Genomic DNA, 18,747 nt, shown 5'->3' on the forward strand with positions numbered 1-18,747 from the left:
TACAAGATTATGAAGGGGATAGATAGGGTGAACGGTGGGAAGCTTTTTCCCAGATCAGAAGTGACGATCACGAGCTCAAGGTGAAAGGGGCGAAGTATAACTCAGATATTAGAGGGATGTTTTTTACACAGAGGGTGGTGGGGGCCTGGAATGTGCTGCCAAGTAGGGTGGTGGAGGCAGGCACGCTGACATCGTTTAAGACTTACCTGGATAGTCACATGAGCAGCCTGGGAATGGAGGGATACAAACGATTGGTCTAGTTGGACCAAGGAGCGGCACAGGCTTGGATGGCCGAAGGGCCAGTTTGCTGTGCTGTACTGTTCTTTTGTTCTTTTCTTTTATAAATAAAGGCTGAACAAACTTGGATTGTTTTCACTGGAGCGTCGGAAGATGAGAGGAGCCCTGATAGAAGTTTACAAGATTATGACAGACTTGGGTAGAATGAATAGCCAGAGTCTTTTTCCCAGGGTCGAAGGGTCAATTATTTGGGGGCATAGTTGAAAGTGAGAGGAGGAAAGTTTAAAAGAAATGTAAGGGGCAAGTTTTTCACACAGCGGGTGGCGAATGCCTGGAACGTGCTGCCGGAGGGGGTGGCGGAAGCAGATCCTATAATAGTGTTCAAGAAGCATCTGGATAGATACAAGAATAGGCAGAGAATAGAGGGATATGGACCACGTAGAGGTAAGAAAATATTAGTTTAGTGAGGCATTTGTGTCAGCACAGACTTGGTGGGCTGAAGGGCCTGTTCCTGTGCTGACTATTCTTTGTTCTTTTCTGTTGTGTATTGCAGAAATCCTGATCAGGAAAGATGACCAGCAGTAAGACTATGGAACATTCCTTAGATTGAAATACCTTTGAGTTCTTATGTTCCCTATATATTACTGATGTACCTCTACAAGAAGTCTCAGGTTCACTTGAATGGTACAGGTTACTTTAAATGTTATCAATTTTTTTGGTTGAAACTAAATTAAATCATCTTGCCGAAGATGATGGCAATATTTTAGTGAGGGAGTTGGTTAGCTCAGTTGGCTGGACAGCTAGTTAGTGCTGTAGTGTGGTTTAAATTCCTTTGGCGGCTGAAGTTATTCATGAAGGCTCTACCTTTTCAACTTTGCCCCTTGCCTGAGGTGTGGTGACCCTCAGGTTAAAATCACCACCAGTCAGCTCTCTCTCTCTCAAAAAGGGGGAGAGCAGCCTATGGTAATCTGGTACTATGGCGACTTTACCCTTTTATTTTAGAGAACATTGCTTCACCCCACTGATTGTCCAGAGGATCGGCACAACGTATTTGGGGTTATTCACCTGTTTGATGTTTGTTAACCTTGGTGATTTTTGCCAGCTTTACAAAAAATATGATTTATCCACTCACGAGCCCTATAGTGTTGAAATAATTGGCGTTTGGATGCCTAGCTTTCTATCAGGCAAAACAAAGAAGTGCAACTAAATTTACATTTTGCCTTTTTCTTTTGCTTAGTGAGCAGCTGGTGGGATCAGGATAAATATTTTTTTCAGCAGAGCAATGCCAAGTAATTCCTACTAGCTTCAACATCCATCTGTTTTGAGGCCCCCTGATGGCTTATGAGTAAATTGAACTAAATAGTTAAGGAAGATTGCAGCTTTGATCCCTGCTCTGTTAGCTGATCTTAACCAGAATAGTAGAGGCAGTGGAGGCAGGAGGGCTGGGGTGGTGTATGGATATGGGGGAAAAGAGCTGGGCAGATGAAATGCCATGATGTGGAGATGCCGGCGTTGGACTGGGGTAAACACAGTAAGAAGTCTCACAACACCAGGTGAAAGTCCAACAGGTTTATTTGGTAGCACAAGCCACTAGTTTTCGGAGCGCTGCTGTTAAAGAAGCCATCCCCTACGGACAAGCCCTCCATATACACAGGATCTGCTCAGATGAGGAGGATCGCAACAGACACCTCCAGACGCTGAAAGATGCCCTCATAAGAACAGGATATGGGCCTCGACTCATCAATCGATATTTCCGACACGCCACAGCGAAAAACCGCATCAACCTCCTCAGAAGACAAACACGGGACATGGCAGACAGAGTACCCTTCGTCGTCCAGTACTTCCCCGGAGCGGAGAAGCTACGACATCTTCTCCGGAGCCTTCAACATGTCATTGATAAAGACGAACATCTCGCCAAGGCCATCCCCACACCCCCACTTCTTGCCTTCAAACAACCGCACAACCTCAAACAGACCATTGTCTGCAGCAAACTACCCAGCCTTCAGGAGAACAGTGACCACGACACCACACAACCCTGCCACAGCAACCTCTGCAAGACATGCCGGATCATCGACATGGATGCCATCATCTCATGTGAGAACACCATCCACCAGGGACATGGTACATACACTTGCAACTCGGCCAACGTTGTCTACCTGATACGCTGCAGGAAAGGATGTCCCGAGGCATGGTACATTAGGGAGACCATGCAGATGCTATGACAATGGATGAATGAACACCGTTCGACAATCACCAGGCAAGAGTGGTCTCTTCCTGTTGGGGAACATTTCAGCGGTCACGGGCATTCAGCCTCTGATCTTCGGGTAAGTGTTCCCAAGGCGGCCTTCACGACACACGACAACGCAGAGTCGCTGAGCAGAGACTGATAGCCAAATTCCACACACATGAGGACGGCCTCAACCGGGATCTTGGGTTCATGTCATACTATCTGTAACCCCCACGACTTGCCTGGGCTTACAAAATCTCACTAACTGTCCTAGCTGGAGACAATACATATATCTTTAACCTGTGCTTAATCCTCTCTCCACTCAGATTGTCTGTACCTTTTAGACTTGATTACCTGTAAAGACTCGCATTCCAACCATTATTTTGTAAATTGAGTTTGTGTCTTTATATGCTCTGTTTGTGAACTGAAATCCCACTCACCTGATGAAGGAGCAGCGCTCCGAAAGCTAGTGGCTTGTGCTACCAAATAAACCTGTTGGACTTTAACCTGGTGTTGTGAGACTTCTTACAGATGAAATGCTACATTTGAGCTCAGTATCTTCGGGTACGGAGAGGAAAAATAGCATTTACCTTGACATATATAAAAGTTATTCGTCACAAGTAGGCTTACATTCACACTGTAATGAAGTCACTGTGAAATTCCCCGAGTTGCCACAGTCCAGCGCCTGTTCAGGTACACTGAGGGAGAATTTAGCATCTTACCTGCACATCTTTGGACTGTGGGAGGAAACCGGAGCACCCGGAGGAAACCCATGCAGACATGGTAGAGAACGTGCAAACTCCACACAGATAGTCACCCAAGCCAGGAATCGAACCCAGGTCCTTGGCACTGTGAGGCAGCAGTGCTAACCACTGTGCCACCATGCCACCCATAGGTGGACTCACCCAGAATCCCTTCCATGGTAAAATGGCTTGCTGACTTTACTTTCTGGGAGCACGCATGATGAGTAGCTGGGACTGTCCACCACCGTCAAATCCTCAACCAATATCTTCAGCAGAGGAGATTGGTCACTAAACTTTTTTAATTCGATTTTTCTTTTCGATATTAAAATAATTGCTTAAAAGTGAACGTTGATTCTATTGGCTAGGAGCTCACCCACCCTGACTGAGGGAGCTTAAATTTCCCAGTTGAAGTGGGTGCACTGCTAAGCGTTATCAATTTATGATTATATTTCCCCTGATATCAATCCAGCTTCCTCGCAATGTCAGATTTCAGTAACCCCTTCAAGTCAGGGCTCTAGATAATGGCATCAGCAGTCACTCTTTCATTAAAATGTGGGTGTATTACCACACAGTACAAGAACAAAGTTGAGGGACTAAATTCATTGAATAAGATAGAAAATCATTGCATAATCGCTACAGCTGAATGGTGACAATTTAAGACTGGGAATATAAAACGCCCAGGATTATTAATTGGAGATTAATGAACCCTGAGAATAGGTGCTTTGCGTGAAGATGAGTGGCTAAAATACTTGCACTAGACATTGTAACTGCAACTCGACTCCAATACAATTCTGTAATAAATGGATTAGGCTAGGATTTCTGTGAAGAACCTACTCATTGAAGTCAGGACTTTTATCATTCCTGTACATTTCAGTATTGGTCAGTGAGGGAGCTCAGTAGTGCACATATCCTGCACAATATTGCACTGAAAGATGGTGAAGAAGCTTATTTATCCCTTATATTTGGATGAGGAGAACATGGAGGAGGAGCTTGACACCCATCACCAGTCCACCCACACACTTTTCTGTCCAGGATAACAGGGGTCTCCCAATATTGTGTTGATTCAGCAGGCGTTCCCTCATAAAGGAATTAATCAAGACCATTATCCTTTGCACTAAACAGCATATCTGTCCAATGGATGCCATCGTGTGTTAATATTCATTATGAAACAAGCAAAAGGGCGAGAAGGCACTAAGGAAACAATATTGGGCAAGGCATGAAAGTGGTATTAACCAAAAACTTTTATGTGCTATTATAACATCATAACATTTTGTCAAACATCCTTGGTGAATTATAATTCTTTGACTTACGTTACACACTACATTACATACAGCTTCAACACAGACAGAGGTAGGCTGCTCATACTTGCTAAGAAAGAATAAAATGGGGGGATGGGCTTCAACCACAGGATGAGTCCGAAAGACGTGCTGGTTAGGTGCATTGGCCATGCTGAATTTTCCCTTGGTGTACCTGAACAGACGCCGGAGTGTGCCGACTCGGGGATTAATGTAAACCTACTTTTGACAGTAATAAATTAACTTACACATATATGTACTTTTAATGCAGCAAAACGTCCCAAAGCTCTCTGAAGGGGATGGGAGCAGAGACTGGGCTGGGGAGAGGGAAGGATAGTTAGGTGATGTAATTGGGCTAAATGGCCTGATCACAATCTAAGCCTGCTTGTGACACTAAAAATAAATTTTAAAGCTAGGCGAATCAGCAAGTGTTCGGTTATGAAATTACTTACTGCATTGTATACAAAACGGGTGGCATGGTGGCACAATGGTTAGCACTGCTGCCTCACAGCGCCAAGGACCTGGGTTCGATTCCCGGCTTGATGACTATCTTTGTGGAGTCTGCACGTTCTCCCCCATGCCTGCGTGGGTTTCCTCCAGATGCCCCGGTTTCCTCCCACAGTCCGAAAGACATGCTGGTTAGGTGCATCGGCCATGCTAAATTCTCCCTCAGTGCATCCGAACAGGCGCCAGAGTGTGGCGACTAGGGGATTTTCACAGTAACTTCGTTGCAATGTTAATGTAAGCCTACTTGTGACTAATAAATAAATAAATCAAGGTACAATGCTCCTGCTGCTTGCTTCCTCAGTGCCAACCATGCCTTCTTAGAGAGAGCAACAGGTTTCTCCCTTCCATATGGGTTATCTCATGACTACTCAATACGGAAGTATTAGGAACACTAATACAATATGAACATAAGAACACAGTGGATGGGTAGCATTTTCAGTGATCCAACTCGCATCCCCATCAGCTCACCATTCTACTTGAACCCATCTTTCTCTTAAAAGGAAGTTGATTCCTTTTGATACCTTTTTACGTTGTCCACTTCAAATTTTTGTCTGATAAATCATTGAACAACCCCACTAACATTCATGTATTAAAAAAAAAATTAGTGACCCCCTTTCTTTCTCCTAATCTTGATCCTATCCTGCTTGCTATATTCAAGCTCCTCACTATATGTGAACTATTTAGCAAATGAATGCCTTTCATTATCTTGAAAAAAACTTACATTCCACACTTCCTGAGCCTGCTCTTTAACTCTTTGCAAAATTATGGCTGTCTTGCATGAAGGATCCCAGTTCTTCATCTGGAGTTTCTCCATGAAAGAAAAATCAAATGGCATAACACAAGTTAGCACTTTGACAAACTATTGGATTTTTCGTTCTTAGAACACAAGTTTTACTCCATTGTTTCCATTTTGGGCAATATTTTAAGCCTAATTTAATACATTGTGAAATCATTTTTTTGCTCATTGGAAAATTCAACAATTCACGGAAAGGTTTGCTGAGCTTTACGATTTGAAGCCATATTACCTGATGGATGTCGCACATCAATGGAAAAATGTCAGAAAAAAACTGCAGACTTTAGCAAAAAAGGGTCCCCATTGCCATTACATTGGAGTGTCCATACTTCTTGTCACTTCCTGAACTGCCTCGAGGGAAAAATCAGCTATCCAGAGAGTACTCAAAGAACAACGGAAGGGAAACAACAAATTGCCCATATATTCTACTTGAGTTCTACTTTAACAACCGGGTATCTTCACTCTATGACTTAAATGCATTTTTCTTTCTTTGATTGTCAGCACTTTAAGAGTACAACTGTAAAAACGTATAAGTCTATGGGAAAGATCAATGGAAAATTTAGCTTTTACTTCTTAGTCAAATACACTTAACATACCATTCAGAAAAAAAGTACTTTCAAATAGACTTGAGTAATATTCATATTATAATCCATTTTACAGACCCATAAAATGGTGATTGCTGACTTTTGTAGAATAACTGCCCTATTATGTGACTAAAATGTCTTTAAAACACATTGATTGTTTCCTTTGTAGAGGTTAGAATGTCCATAAGAAGATAACATCTGAGGACATCCTATTAAGGTTCGTAGAAAGGGAAGTTCGTCCTATCACCAATGCTACATTTTTGAAAATTAAACAAGTAATATTGGCTCTTATTTTACATTCCAAAATATTGATTGTTTGGGAGCTTTAACATTATTTTCCACAGTTAAATGAGGGTAGCATTGAGTTACATCAATATTTACTGGCTCTCTTGCTTAACTTACTTATTTGTAGGAACAGAGATCAAAGTGGCTCTCACATTGTTACTGCCATTCATTTCCAATAATCTAATAACTGGAACTTTTTAAAAAAATTTTTAGTTTAGCTTAAAGATCTTCAGCTATAGTTTTTTTCCCCCGAGACTCATACAGAACCTGGACAAGGGCCAGTATTGCTGAGCAATACCTAGTTGAAAATGAAGGAAGGATGAGCTGGCAAAGAGAGAAAAAAGGGATTAAGTGATGTGGAGCTTGAAATTAAAAGACTGAAGATTGGACAAGAAGGGGAAACTGCAGGTGCTAAAGGAGTTTCAACGTTTTGAGATAGTGGGAATGAATGTTAGATCAGGAAATAACCTATTGAGTCTTATTTCACTTCAAGTTTAAACTTCATTTATTAGTGTCACAAGTAGGCTTACATTAACACTGTAATGAAGTTTCTGTGAAAATCCCCTAGTCGCCACACGCAGGCGCCTGTTCAGGTACACTGAAGGAGAATTTAGCATGGCCAATGCATCTAACCAGCATGCCTTTCGGACAGTGGGAGGAAACCAGAGCACCCTGGAAGAAACCCACGTAGGGGGCCGGAATTTTACCGGCACATCCACCCAGATTCCGGGGGCAGGTGAGGCTCAGCGAATGGCATTCTCCGTTGGCTTCGGGCAGGATCATACGAACCTCGGGCGGATGTGCTGGTAAAATTCCGCCCGAGGAGAACGTGCAGACTCCACACAGACAGTGACCCAAGCCGGGAATCCAACACAGGTCCCTGGTGTGTGAGGCAGTAGTGTACTGCCATGCCGCCCCTAACTTGTACCCAAACATCTACACACTGAGCCTCTAAAAGCCCCCATAAAATGTTTTCTTGGGATCAAGGACTCAGCGGCTAAACTCCCACCTGCTGGGAGCTGCCAACCAGAGACCAGCGGCTTTCTGGATGACAGTGTCACCATTGAGGCAGTGACTGCCTCTGGTACTGCACCCACCCAAGACTGAAGATTTTGGAGTACCCAGGCGCATAGGCGAGTGATGGTGGAAGAGGGTTTGCGAGCTGGGGGAGGGGCAATTGGCAAAAAGGCACGGGGTGGCCTTCTGCAGGCCCCCATGTTCCCAATGTCAGTCCACTCACACTGAGTGCCTTCGTGGGAGGAACCCCCCCCCCATCCCCCGGCCCCCACCAGGAGCCCACAACGAACTTTGCATGGGTTTGTTTGTTGTGCATGGCTTTCCCACCAGGGACATAATCAGGGATGGAGTGGGAAAACGGCAAGGTCAGGGTACAGGGCTTTGGTGGGACGGCATCAGGACTACTGTGTACAGTTTTGTCTCCACATTTAAAAAAGTGCATTGGAAGCGATACAATTAAGGTTTATTAAATTTGTCCCTGGGATGTGGGACTTGTCCTGTGATGACAGGATGACAGGCAATCCCATTGAAACCTACAAAATTCTGAAAGGACTTGTTAGTAGATGCTGAGAAATTGTTTCCGCGAGTCGAGGAATCTAAAATTTGGGGCACAGTCTCAGGATAAGGGGCCAATTGCTTAGGATTGGGATGAGGAAAAATTACTTCATCCAAAGGGTTATAAATGTGTGGAATTCTCTACCCCACAGGATTCTCCATCACTGGAGGCTGGGATAGACAGATTTTTGGTCTCTCAGGGAATTAAGGGATATGGAGAGCAGGCAGGAAAATGGAGTTGAAGCCCGAGAACAGTCATGATCATATTGAATGGTGAAGCGGGCCATGTGGCCTACTCCTGCTCCTATTTCTTGAGTTCCCCACCTGTCATCCTTCTGCCCGATTGAATGCCCTCACTGCCACTGAATTTGCCATGGGTGAGAGATGGCCTCCTCACCCTGCCACAAATTGAGCCCCTCAAGGGAACAATTAATGCTGGGTATTAACTCCTCAGCATGTGGGGACTTCCCACACAACATGCAAACCCGTGAGGGGTTGCTTGCCGGTTCCTGGGGGTTGAGAGGCAATGGGGGTATAGATGGCCTCAGTGCCTGATTGAGGGACCCGGTGTCAGGATGGGGTGGCCTGCTGAGAGCTAAACTTCCCCCCCCCCTCCCCCACCCCCCACTTACTTGCCAATGACACTTCTTCTCCACAACCCCTACCCTGCAAGCTCTCAGTTACCATCACTCAACTGTGTGCCTGGGTCCCTCCACAATCCACAGCCTTGGGTGGATGTAGTACCGGCAGCTGCCACCACTCCCTGGTGGCACTGTTGCTCAATAGAGCTTCCAACCACTAAATGGTGGGTAGCTCTCAGCAGGCAGGACTTTCACCACACTCCGCCACCCCCCCCCTGCCCGCCCCACCACACCCCACTCCCTCCCCCAGTGTCCTTGATCCCAGGGAAGGCTTGTTGCTGGCCTGTCAAATGCTTGAGTGACACATAAGTTGATGGGCCTTCTCTAAAAGAAGTCCTTGTTGTCTCTCCAGCCCATCACCTCCATTCAGTACCGCACACTGTAAATAGATTGTAGTTATTTATCAGCAAATGTTTAATTACAAAGCTGTGCTGATTTCATACAATGCAATGTTCAGTTAATGTTATTTTTCCTAGCTTTTTACCACTGAAAATTATTGCTTGGAAAAAAACTTGGCAAGAAATGACAGAAATTTGTATTTAAAGGTCAACAATCCTTGGGAATAAGGCCATGTTACATACTAAGTCTCACAGTGCCCTTTTAAAAGATTTTTTGGTCAATTTCTGCAAATCATTTTGTTCAATTAGAATGTTGACTCCAACAATATGAATTATTTGGCACAGCGTCTACTATTTTTAAATCATAAATTTAACCAAATGAAATTATAGGATAATATTTTAGAATTGGATTGACGGCTTGTTTAACATAGTGGTACTAATATATAATCAATTTGAAAATTCACTATTCACTTCTCACTTTTGTTGGCGCTCTTAATATACCAATTTAAACTACTCCCACCACTGCCATCACCAATCACCTGTAGCCCATACAATTTAAAATACTCTCTGCAGACATAATCCATGTTTGGGGGGCTAAAATGTATACATGTACTCTGGGTACTTTTCTTACATCATGTGCATATCGTACAAATATTTTATATATCTAGAGTTTCATTTTGCTGAAATAGAATCACAGAATCTTTACAGTGCAGAAGGAGGCCATTTGTCCCATCTGGACTGCACTGGCTCTCTGAAGTAGCATTCCACCTGTCCCACTCTCCTGCATTATCCCCATAACCTAGCACATTCTTTATTTTCGGATAGCAATCCAATTTCATTTTGAATACCTCAATCGAACCTGCCTCTCAGGGAGTTTTTTCCAAACTCCAAACATCTTCTGGGTGAAAAATGTTTTCCTCACATCACTTTTACTCCCTTTGCCAATTATTTTGAATCTGTGTCCTCTAGTTGTTGATGATTTCTTCAGCAGGGGCAGTTTCTCACTATTTATCTTGTCCATTGTGAGTGCCTCTATCAAGTCTTCTCTCAGCCTTCTTTTCTCCAAGGAAAACAGTCCCAACCTCTCCAATCTATCCTCATTGCTTCAGTTTTTTTGAATCCCTGGAATCATTCTTGTGAATCTCCTCTGTATTTTCTCCAATACCTTCACATCCAAATAATTAGTAATCACATTGATATTTCAAAATCCCACATCCTACAGAAATTAGTACCAACACATGCAAATAATGTATGAACTTTCTCCATTATATAAAAAAAATGAGCCTGTACCTTATTTCAATTACTCATCTAGCATGAAAGCTGTTTCTTTGCTTTTGGCATCGTATTGACAAGGTTAGGATTTACTCTGGCTGCACAAGTCATCCAGCAAGATAATTCTGTGTGGTGATAAGGCTGCTTATGTGAGTGTCTAGTGAAAGGAAGGATGACTAATAAGATTTTGATACGATTAACGTCTCCATTACGAATGGTAACATCCAGACTGCTGAGTTACCAATACTGGCTTCATACTAATTAATGCTGTGGTTTTATTTATCTTGAGGTACGTTTCCCAGAACTGGGCTTCTGGTGAAGGATAAACCATGCAATTTTCCACATCTTTCCGACAGCTTCTCAGATTACTTGTGTCAGCCATGCTGCCTCTCAGCTTCCAGTGTTGCAGGCACAGATCACAGCTGCGCTCTGCCATTGTCTTGTCTGCAGCAACGTGGTCAGGGGGATTGCTTGCCAACAAGCCAGAAACAAAAGGCGATGCCCCAGATATTCCCAGATAATATGATATAGGATTGAGGTCACAGTCACTGACGCTGCAGTTTTCCCGTTGTTGAGCCATTGATGTTTTCTGGTTTACTCTGGGCTGAATCTTATGCTCCCCTGATCTCTGATTTGACGACATGGGAGGGCTTAAATCCAGCCTGGCACGCTGCCCACTGCTAACACACCTGCCCCTGTCTCCGGCGCAATTATATCAGCAATGGGTGGAGTCAGGCTGCCCACCTGCCAGTTGACCAATTGAAGTCCTTAAGTAGGTAATTAATTCTCCACCACCGAGGCTTAAGTGGGGGTTAGTAGAGACCCACACCAGATAGTTGGTCTCCCTGCAACAAACACAGAAAATGCTGGAAAATCTCAGCAGGTCTGACAGCATCTGTGGAGAGAGAATAGAGCCAACGTTTCAAGCCTGGATGACCCTTTGTCAGAGCTAAGAGCAAAGAAAATCAGAAGAGATGGTATCAGAGATTTACATTACGAGGGTGGGGGGGTGGCTATAATTGGACAAAAGGAATATAAATCAGGACGAAGAAGGCTGAGAGAGGTGCCAAAAGTGTCCATTAAGTGATCAGAATGTGTGAATGGCAGAGCAGAGGTACAGAGGGTGAAGGCAGTTGCCCTGAACCGGGGGCGGCGGGGATGGGTGGGGGGGTTGGGGGGTGGGGACGGTGCAAGATGGAGAGCAGGAATGGAGAAGTGGAAAAATGGAAGTGAGAAAGAAGGATGATAAAAATGGATGAATGAGATGAAAAGAAGAAACATAGAATTACAGAATCATTGAATCCCTACAACAAAATGAAATAAAATAAATGGAGATGGGGGTGAAGGTGATGGGGAGAGTTCATCCTCTGAAGTTGTTGAACTCAATGTTCAGTCCAGAAAGCTGTAAAGTGCCCAAACGGAAGATGAGGTGCTGATCCTCCAGTTTGCATTGTGGCTCACTAGAACATTGCAACAGGCCAAGGACAGACATGTGGGCAGGAGAGCAGGGTGGTGTATTGAAGTGGCAAGCAACAGGAAGGTCGGGGTCCTGCTTGCAGTCAGACCGAAGGTGTTCAGCAAAGCGGTCACCCAGTCTACGTTTGGTCTCTCCGATGTAGAGTAGACCACATTGAGAGCAATGAATGCAATAGACAAGACTGAAGGAAGTGCATGTGAAGCGCTGCTTCACCTGAAAGAGATGTTTGGGACCTGGAATGGTGAGCTGAGAAGAGGTAAAGGGGCAGGTGCTGCACTTTCCACGATTGCATGGGAAGGTGCCGAGGACAGGGGGTGAGGTGTTGGAGGAGTGGACCAGGGTGTCCCGGAGAGAACAGTCCCTGTGGAATGCTGACTGGGGGAGTGAAGGCAAGATGTATTGAGTAGTGGCAACATGCTGGAGTTGGCGGAAATGGCGGACGATGATTCTTTGAATGCGGAGGCTGGTTGGGTGAAAAGTGACATCAAGAGGGACCCTATCCTGGTTCTGGGAGGGCGGGCAGGGGATGAGAGCAGTGGCCCAGGGGATGGGTCGGACGTGGTTGAGGGCCCTGTCAACCACAGTGGGTGGGAAACCACGATTGAGGAAGAAGGAAGACATATTGGCAGTGCTATTTTGGAAAGTGGCATCGTCAGAACAGATGTGGCGGAGGTGAAGGAACTGAGAGAATGGGATGGAGTTCTTACAGGATGTGGGGTGTGAAGAGCTGTAATCAAGGTAATTGTGGGAGTTGGAGATCTTGTAATGGTGGACAGTTTATCACCAAAAATGGAGACAGAGAGGTCAAGGAAGGGAAGAGAAGTGTCCGGGGTGGCCATGTGAAGGTGATAGAGGGGTGGAAATTGGAAGCAAATTGGTAGATTTTTCCACGTTCAGACAAGAGCATGAGGTGGCACTGAAATAGTCATCAATGTACCGATAAAGGAATTGTGGGAGGGGGCTGGAGTAGGACTGGAACAGGAAATGCTCCAGATAACCCATAAAGAGACAGGCATAACTGGGACCCATGCGGATGCCATAGCAGCGCCTTTTATTTGGAGGAAGTGAGACGAGCTAAAGAAGAAATTGTGGAGTGAGAGAACCAGTTCAGCCAGACGGAGGAAAGTGGTGGTGGATGGGGATTGTTCAGGCCTCTGTTCGAGGAAGAAATGAAGAGCCTTGAGGCCATCCGAGTGGGTAGTGGGGAATGGAGGTGTCGAGTGATTGGACAACCATGGTGAGGAGAAGGCAGTTTGGGCCAGGGAACTGGAAGTTGTTGATATGGTGTAGAGCATCGGAGGAATCGTGGGTATAGGCGGGAAGGGACTGGGCAGGAAGAGAGAGAATGGAATCAAGATAGGAGGAAATTAGTTCAGTGGGGCAGGAACAGGCTGACATGATGGGCCTACCGGGGTAGCTGTTTGAGGATTTTGGGAAGGAGATAGAAGCGGCCTGTTCAGAGTTGGGAAACAATGTTGAAGGTTGTGGAGGGAAGATCTCCAGAGGAGATTAGGTAATTAACAGCCCTGGAAACAGTGGCTTGATGTTCGGTGGTGGGGTCGTGGTCCAGTGGGAGGTAGGAGGCATCCCTCTTTAACGGATCCGCTGGGCCCATCGGAGGATGGCCAAGGTTTTAGCACCTCAAGTTCCCTTCTCTCATTGACCTCTTAAACACCAACTCTCCATTCCCCTCACTGGGGCCTGCCTGCATGGCACCTAGCGAGACCCCGAAACACTGACCAAATCCCAATCCAGTGATGTACATCATTGTCCTGGGCAGCCTCAGATTGGCCAGCAGCGCTCCAAGGTGGGACTTCCTGTCCCTGAGGGCAGAAATCCCACCTCCAATACAACAGGAGGAGCCGTTCTATTCTAGGCTCCACCACCAAGCACTTTATAGCCTGGGAGTTGGGAGATCAGGCATCTCACTCCACACTTTCAGATGTAGATTAGCCTGATATGCATTTCCAGAATTTTCTGTTTTCTTTACTGAAAATAATTATCTGAATTTTATTTTTAAGCACAAAATTTAAGAAGATAACCATGTACCGAAGGTAGAAAAGGCCGAAGGGCCTGTTCCTGTCATGTACTGCTCTTTGTTCTTTGGACCAAATGTCAAAAACCCATGCGACCTGCAGGCCATTCTGTTCTCAGGCTCTGCCTGATTATGTATTGGAATTATTTTAGTTAATTTAATCTCTGCAAGCAGGTATATAACCTTCAAAATAAGAAACTCTATGAAATTTCCTCTTGCACCTGAGGGTCATTGGATGAGAATTTCCAAAACATCAGCCATTATTCCACCTTATCTGTACGAATGTCACAGCTGACATATTTACAGCAATAAAAGTGCCCTGGGGAATATCCCCCCTCTGTGTCTAGACTAACCCCTTAAACATCTAGATCATTTCATAGCCTGCTACTTTTTAAGCTCCTTTTAATCAAGATAGGATCAACCATTATGTTATGACACTAAGGAGCAATTTAAGCATGGCCAATGCACCTAACCCGCACATCTTTGGACTGTGGGAGGAAACCGGAGGAAACCCACACAGACACAGAGAAACTGTGCAAACTCCACACAGTCACCCGAAGCCGGAATTGAACCCGGGCCCCTGGTGCTGTGAGGTAGAAGTGCTAATCACTGTGCCACCATGCCGCCCCTGCACTGACTTTCCAAAATTGTGTTTCATGTGGGGAGTTTTCCCCCGAAGGAGTGTGAATCAAAAAATCACTGGCACTTTCCCATGATTTTCCATCCATCTTTGATTTGCTGAACTGGGTGTTGTGTGAGACTCCCTACCTGAAAAGTGTGCACGCAGAATTGGTCCGAATGAGTGTTGTGATGGTGAACTCTGAGAAGGACCCCAGCTCCTCTGAAGAATCCTAATCAGTGATCTCCGACAACTACTGCTGTTGTTTGTGTGGAGGTCCTCTCAGGGATAGGAGAATTAGACCAGGCAAGGTGAGAATGTGTTGCAAGCTGTCATTATGAAGGTGATCTAATTTCACTTGTTGAAATCAACTCAATGTGACTGGGTGCCGGATGACATATGGTTGATTTTTATTTGTGACGCCAGGTTAAATTCACATTTCCTGTCACCGAGGGCCAGGGATGTCAAAGCTCCACCGATTTCCTGTGCCTCCTCCTCTGCACTTGCCCACTGCAAGATGTTCAGAGGACCGTGTTCGCTCCCTTGACGTCCTAGCTGTCCTGTTTTCTCTTCTCTTGCGAGGAGGGTAAGATGAGATATATGTATGCGTGCAATGTTTGAGCATGGATGGAATTTGTGGATGGCTAGATAGTGGTGAGGAAGTGCATAGAAAGAGAAGGTAAGTGAGTGTGAGATGTGATGTGCTGGACTGGGTTTGAGAAGATAGGGAAAGGGGGTGTGGTGATGTGCACAGCAGCACAGAGGTGAACATGACACTGTACTCAATTTTTGTTGGGTCGTTAATGTGTTTTCTGAACTGAATTCAAACGGTGCAGTTTGTGTTCAATAAACATCTGGAATTAAAACAAGTTCATCACCTGGGAGCTGCTGGGATGCTCCTCTACCTCAAACCACACCTTCTTGGTCTCCACCTCAGGTTTCTTCCTCCCTTTGGTAGAACTCCTTCAAACCACATGTTTGGAATTTCTCTTTAAAGATTGGAGTTGCGATCGCACCATGAGGGTCCACATTACGCCCATTACCACTGATTGAACTGCAAACCTGGAAGTAAAATTGTAATGAGGCAGCTGAGTTATAAAGCCAGTGACAGATACACAGCATTACTTTTATTTATTCATTTATGGGACGTGAGCGTCACTGGCTGGGCCAGCATTTATTGCCCATCCCTACTGCCCTACATTTCAGGGGGCATTTGTCAACCCCATTGATGTGGATCTGGAGTCACATGTAGGCCAGACCAGGTACGGATGGCAGATTTCCTTCCCTAAAGGACATTAGTGAACCAGGTAGGTTTTTATGACAATTGTTCAATGGTCATCATTAGACTTTTAATTCCAGATGTTTATTGAATACAAACTGCACCATTTGTCATGGTGGCATTTGAGCCCAGGTCCCCAGATCTTGTCATGAGTTCCTGGGTTACTAGTTAGTGACAATGCCACGAGGCCACTATCTCCCACACTATCAAATTCCACCTTCCCCAACATGCAAATTAAAACCAAGGTCTGCATTTCGGCCTACATATTCACATGGCGTTTTGGAGTAAACGATATCTCCAAACGTTAGTTCCACAAATGCACCCTTGAAGATATAACAGACATAAGGAATTTCTTCTTAAAACTGTTGCTGAACATTACAAGAGTTCTCAAAGGGTTAAACTATAGTTGTGAGCTTAGTGCACTGTTTACATGAAAAATGTGGTTAGCAGCCAAAAGGTTAATAGAGCAGTGCTCCCTTTTTAATTGAAAAACTGGCTTAGGGACCATGTAGTATACAGAGATGTAATATTATTACAGGCAGTAAGTACTGTTCCAGAGAATTACAGTGCACTTGGGAGGTTGAAGATGAACATCACACTGAGGTTCCACAAGCAGAAACCGAAGAGCTAATGGAAATGCATCGACAGTATCAACTGCAGCATTAGAACCAGGCCTTAAGGGTGCAATGACTATTCAATTAATAACTGGAAGAGCACCGAGCACAGATTTTAGTGAGCTGATTAATTGTGGCCGATAGTCAAATATTGGTCAAGACAAATCAATCTCTTTATCTTAGCTTCTCTTTACAATTTGTGTCTGACAAGCGAGTAACCTTCCTGCCACCAAATTCTCCTCATTTGTGGGGAGTATTCACTCAACAGAAGTTCACGTTCTCAGGCGTTCGGCAGGAACCAATCTTGTAGATAAAGATTTATTAAATGTAAGCTATATTTTTTTATGTCACAATTATGATGAATGTTCATTAGTGAACGATAGATACATCCTACCACGCCAATTCAAATCAGCTTCAAATTCTTTGGATTAAATCTGACACATCTTCGGTCTCTGTGGAATGGAAAATCTGTTTTATAGAATTATTTTTTTTAAATGCGGCAAGGAAGGAGGTTATTCTTCCCATTATGTCTGAGTTTACTCTCTGAAATTGTTATCAATTGGAACCACTCCCTGCTCTTTTCCCATAGCCCTGAAAATCTATAAAGTCATGCCTTTGTAAAGAAAATCCACAATATTGTCTACATCCTTAACATACTTCAGATAGACAGCATGGTTTTGTGGGGTGTTGGTTTATTTAGTACCTAATTCCAAATCTAGGTTTTTGATGCACTGTGAGGATGTACTGATTGAGGAATTTTGTCTTTCACAGTGTGGGAAGGAAGGCAGGAAAGGAGGGAAGGGAAGGGAGGAGTGAAGGGAGGGAAGGATTATTTATCATTTTATCACGTCTCTCAGAAATGGCTGAGACCGTTCCACTTAAAATAAAGTTGATTTTCCAGTCTGACTCTTGAAGGTTCTGCTTAATTATCATGTCAGTGACCACCGGCAAGACGAACGCCTGCAGATGATAATTTCATAGAATAATAGAATCCCTACAGTGCAGAGGGAGACCATTCAGCCCATCGAGCATGCACCGACCACAATCCCACCCAGGCCCTATCCCCTAAACCCACGTATTTACCTTGCTAATCCTCTGACACTAAGGGTCAATTTAGCATGGCCAATCAACCTAACCTGCACATCTTTGGACTATGGGAGGAAACTGGAGCACCCAGAGGAAACCCACGCAGACAACGTGCAAACTCCACACAGATAGTGAACCGAGGTCGGAATTGAACCCAGGTCTCTGGCACTGTGAAGCAGCAGTGCTAACCACTGTACCACTACGCTGCCCATAATTTGCTGGTTGTGAGCATGGAAAAGCTTACTTAAAGGGGTGGAGGGGCCAAATCCTCTTGAATTTCAACTGCACAACAAAGGCAGCTAGAAGTATTCCAGCACCTGAGCTAGAGATGTGTTCTCAATGTGGGTGTCTGTCTCTGTAAGACAGTACCGCAGAAGTGGGTCACCTGACTTGAGGGACCAGTGGGAACTGAGAGAGAATGATCATCTCATGGGAGGTGATGGCCTAGTGGTACTATCTCTGGACTATTAATCCAGAAACTCAGCTGATGGTCTGGAAACCCAGGTTCAAATCCCGCCACGGCAGATGGTGGAATTTGAATTCAATAAAAAATATCTGGAATTAAGAATCTACTGGTGACCATGAACCCATTGTGGATTATCAGAAAAACCCATCTCATTCACTAATGTCCTTTAGGGAAGGAAATCTGCTGTCCCTACATGGTCTGGCCTATATGTGACTCCAGAGCCACAGCAATGTGGCTGACTCTCAACTGCCGTTGGGCAACTAGGGATGGGCAATAAATGCTGGCCAGGTAGTGACGTCCATGTCCCACGAATGAATAAAAATGTTCTTTCCTGGTTAGAATACTTCTGGCAGCCATGTAGCGGGCATGTAAAGGGTGGAGCGCTGCTCCAGGCAGCCTAGGGCTGCAACCTCCTGGACATAGTTTCGTTATCAATAAATCCCTTTAGTCCCAACAAAGTCTGTAGCCTCCTGACGATGTCTGAAGTGTGCCATGTTATTACAAGAAGGCCTGCTGAAGGTACGGTGTTGCCTGGCAACATAGGTATCATTCAAACAATCAGCAGTATCAGTATGGTCATGACTGTAGCCCAATCCATCACGCAAACCAGCCTCCTATCCATTGACTCTGTCTATACTTCCCGCTGCCTCGGCAAAGCAGCCAACATGATAAAGGAC

At 44.8% G+C, this 18,747-nt stretch overlaps 1 long non-coding RNA gene across 1 annotated transcript in view; it reads right to left on the reverse strand.

The window, feature by feature from the left end:
• The window catches only part of LOC144501215 (uncharacterized), a 92,168-nt gene that overhangs the window by 19,794 nt on the left and 53,627 nt on the right, over positions 1 to 18,747 (reverse strand). Inside the window, exons 2-3 of the long non-coding RNA XR_013499074.1 lie at positions 15,543 to 15,687; positions 5,731 to 5,808 (exon numbers count right to left, since the gene is read on the reverse strand). This is a non-coding gene — a long non-coding RNA (uncharacterized LOC144501215). The remainder of the gene's footprint in view (positions 1 to 5,730; positions 5,809 to 15,542; positions 15,688 to 18,747) is intronic.

The sequence above is a fragment of the Mustelus asterias genome, chromosome 1 (assembly GCF_964213995.1).
Source record: "Mustelus asterias chromosome 1, sMusAst1.hap1.1, whole genome shotgun sequence".
Classification (NCBI taxonomy): domain Eukaryota; kingdom Metazoa; phylum Chordata; class Chondrichthyes; order Carcharhiniformes; family Triakidae; genus Mustelus; species Mustelus asterias.